Source organism: Hibiscus syriacus, unplaced genomic scaffold (assembly GCF_006381635.1).
Source record: "Hibiscus syriacus cultivar Baekdansim isolate YM2019G1 unplaced genomic scaffold, ASM638163v2 tig00111582_pilon, whole genome shotgun sequence".
In the NCBI taxonomy this organism is placed as follows: Eukaryota; Viridiplantae; Streptophyta; class Magnoliopsida; order Malvales; family Malvaceae; genus Hibiscus; species Hibiscus syriacus.
In genome coordinates this window covers 10,521,997-10,526,268 of record NW_024063126.1, presented here as the reverse complement: position 1 = coordinate 10,526,268, position 4,272 = coordinate 10,521,997, and the positions used below count along the sequence as shown (strand labels likewise).

General features: G+C 35.2%; 1 long non-coding RNA gene across 1 annotated transcript; it reads left to right on the top strand.

Annotated features, from left to right (window-relative positions):
- Window positions 1-2,385: 2,385 nt before the first annotated feature.
- On the top strand, window positions 2,386-3,520 carry LOC120165344. Its single transcript, XR_005519807.1, has 3 exons — window positions 2,386-2,548; window positions 2,761-2,823; window positions 3,148-3,520. It is a non-coding gene; the product is annotated as an uncharacterized LOC120165344 (long non-coding RNA).
- The last annotated feature ends 752 nt before the right edge of the window (window positions 3,521-4,272 follow it).

Genomic DNA, 4,272 nt, shown 5'->3' with positions numbered 1-4,272 from the left:
CACGAAGTCTTTTTCTTTGTGATTGTCCCGTGCACATTAATATAATAATGTAAAATATTGTATTTTTTCTAGCTGCATATTTGATATTAACAGGAATCCGTGGTCACCTTCTACCCATCGACCTGGCCTACCCTATCCATACTGTCATCGTCAACATCAATTAACAGGAACCCCGGTAGTTGTCTGCCGAGCAGCAACCACACCAACCCCATCACCTTCCAAGTCAAACCGTGCAGAAGACATAGATGCAGCCTGGTCCAAGCTTATAGCTGCCAATTTAACCCATTCGGCTAATAAAGGTCCACTCGGCGCTTACATTTAGTTGCTTCTTGACCTTTAACCTCTTCAGATTCACTTCTTTTGTAATATTCTTGTTCTTACCAGTTTTGGATCTCCCCCGAAGTGAAGCACGCACACCTTGTTTGCCCTTCACTATTCTAACCGCCGGTGTGTCCCTGACAGCAGATTCGATTTTTGGATTTGAGCTTCAGCATCCTGATCGGGAACTATCGGTCAACCCGATAATTACCTTCAACCATCACTTCTTTATTCTTCAATTTAGTTCCTTGTGCAGCACTAGGCAAATTCGTTGTTTCGTTACTGGATTTACCGGACTTATCAACCTTACCCTCATTCCTTCTGTCCGTCATCACTGCTCCCTTCGCATCAGAAATATTATGAACAACCCCTATCTCCACATTGACCAAGTTAGAATCCTCCTCCCTGTCCGCAATCTTTAGCACATCAAATCTGGAAGTGGACTCCCTACCTCCACATTGACCAAGTTAGAATCCTCCTCCCCGTCCGCAATCTATATCACATCAAATTTGGAAGTGGACTCGATTGCCACCCTTCCTTTGACTGTAGTATTGTCGAAACGATTTGTTTTTTAAAAAAATAAGATTTTAAAAATCATACATATTTTAATTATCCCTTTATGATTAAATTTTAATTAAAAGTGAATGTGATTTTAAAAAACTGCTTGTTTTGAAAATTTTGGGATTTCCTTTACGATAAAAAAAATACGGTTCGAGGAGTCGTCACCAATCCTTGATTAGGGTGATTGGGTACCTAAAAATGTTTGTCATTTTAAATAAAAAAATAATTTTAATTAAACAACAAATTGAAGTCTGTGTTATCAGAAAATGAGTTTGGGAGTCGGTTACGTAAGAGGAAGGATTAGCACTCTCAGAACGCCCTAAATCGACATATAGTCGGTTAATTAACGTCTTTGTAATGAAATTTACAAATTCGACTTTAATTTGGTTTATGATCCCGTATAACAACAAAAAAAATGTGAATTTTATAATTTTCAAAAACACTAAAATAGATTAAATTAAAATTATCAAGCCTTTTAGAAAGATAAAGAATATTCGATTATTTAAAAATATCGAGACTAGATCTTAGATGAGTTCTAACAACTTTTTCTCGACAAATTTAAATAGTCGAACATTTCTTTTTCTTTCATTCCCAAAATTTAAGTGAAGAATCAATTTTTAGGTGTCACTAATGGGATATATTTTTAATTTAAAATCGTCGAGAGCGTCTCTCTAATGAGTTAAGACAAGCCCCTCAAAACAATATTAAATTAAAAGAGTATTACCTTTTATCCAATTATATAATTATAAGTCGAGTTATACACATGGTATCATACCAATAAAATATCATGGCCACGTCTAGATGCAAGCAATCAAGTCTTTGTAAAATATGAGTATTTATATATATATTAAAGCATTAAATGACTACTTTCAAAGCATATGTTAATGACTACTTTCAAAGCATATGCACACACGTTCTTTATAACACGATGGTTTTTTATATTAAATAATATGCATAAGTTATCGAAAATATATACATAATATATAATATAAAGTGACATGTGCAATAAACACATGCATTGTGACATGTAAGTAATGCTCTGTTGATGTATGTACACTATAATAAAAAAAAGTGATTTTTAAAGTTTGGCTAAATAGATCTTAAAAAGGAAACTAAATCAGAATAACAAAATAATCAGGGGTTATATTCAAATTATTCGCAAATTCATCTAAGGACTAAATTAAAATAAAATGAAAATTAGATATATAAATCAAAAACTAAAACAAGGATTAAAATAAATAAAAAACATAACTATGAAGGACTTAAACCTAAATAACCCGAAAATTATAATTACAACATAAATTTGGGAAAACATCAAAATCAGGACAAACAACAAAAAAGTAAATTCGAAAGCAGCCCTGCAGTGACTAAAGTGCAAATCCGCGGTAAACCTAGGAGGATTAAAACCTAATTCTACCCTAAAGATACGATGGCTAAACACTAATTAACCCTAAAGTTTTAATATATATCCTACTTTAGTTTCAAACCAAGCAACTCAGCCGCATCCTCTCTAAACCACCGAGCTTTCATTTTTCAATTTCTTTGAAGAGAAAATGGAGAGCACGGCCACCAACGACCAGGGCCCTCTTTTGGGTTCTCCGATAAAGACCCAACACACGAAGAACGAAGATCGAAGGCTCTCTTCGGCGTCAGAACATCCCCGAGCCAGGTAACCCAATCTTAAACCCACTAATTTTCTTGAGATTTAATATAAAGAAGAATGATTCCTTCGAAAAGGAGACCCCCTTTTCTTTTTGCTTTGTATTGCTCCTCGAGATTTATACTAAGCTACTCTTTTAAAAGCTCTTGCTTTTTTATTTGAATTGAAAACCCTCTCCTTCCTCTAGTTTCGAAAAATTAATTTTTTATATGTTTTTTCAGTAAGGAATTCCCTAATGAACGGAGACCTACACTCCGACAACGACATGATCAACAAAAGAAACGGTAACGAGATTAAACTCATTCTTTTCTCACATCGTTTATTTGTTTAGAAATAAGAACACCCATAACATACTGGAAATTGAAAAGAAAGAAAGAAAATACCACAAAATAGGTCTTTACTTTCTATTGCTTCCTCGTTCTTTTTTAATGCAACGGTGAGACTCCTGGGGACTTTTCTTGCTTGTATTCGAATGCTAGAAAAAGAATGTCCCGTCTTTGTTGCTTGCCTCCTCTTTTTGTTAATGGCTAATCCTCTTCTTTTTTTGCCGTTTTGTATTGCTGATGTATTACTCCTCATTTATTCGTCATTTAATTCTGCCAATACAGCTTGGTGTAACAGTTTGTACGAATGGGAAAGGACATACTCTCAGCTTGTAACTGATACAACCTATACAGGCTGTTGACTTGCTGTAGTGCTGCTGACGGCAAAATTAGGGTATTACAAGTACTTCCACAGGTACCTTCCAAGGATGACATCGTCGGTTAGATGCAACCATCCAAGGCCCATAGATATCTTCTACCGGTCTGAACCAGAACCATCTACTTTTCATTCAGACCATCTTTATCGGTAAACGTCACACACAAATCCTGACCATGACCGTAAACCCCGCATTTAAAACAGATTTGTTGGAGGTTCGAATAAATCTATCAATGCCGATACATGGTAATAACGACTTATTAAGATTGACAACCACGACCATCCTAGCAAAATTTCCTCTTCCTCCAACCTCTGTGTTGTAATCCACATTAATGATATTGTCAATTTCGGAAGCAATTATACAAAGAAGAGATTTCCTATAATTACGATAAACAAGTCCCGAAAATCGAATCCACGTTATAACTTAGGGAAGGACGACTCTCAAAGGTGGAAAACTTCCTACTCCAAGACTGCACCGTTTAATAACTCCGGAAGATCATCCAAGGACCTTCCATTAAAACTGAAATGTAGTCACTATCAACCTCAAATCTAACCAAGTAATAATCATTATCTAAATCGATTAATTGAAACTTCCTTGCGGCTGCCAAAGATCCTACATCTCCATCGACCATCGTTGCATATGTTTTTTGCAGCACTCTATCTATCAGACTTATTTTCTTCCCCTTGCTCAGTTGGACCTATCACACCACCTCATGACCGGAGACTTGGGATCAGTCATGCATAGGACCAAACCCTAACGTAAGCAATAAGGGAACTCTTGTTGGTTTGACGATTATTTTGGGTATTTAATCCAAATTAATTGCATTTTTATAAACCTTTCAAAAGTGTTTCTATAAAATTAATTCGGATCATTTAGATTTGAAAATGAGGCGATAAGCAATACTTAAGGTATAAAATATTTTGTTTAGATGTAAATTTCGAATTTGATTGTGTTAATGTCAAACCTCGGGATAAAAAGTAGAGCTTCTTTAATAATTGCAAGTATAAAAATAGATAGTTTTGGAAGAACCGTT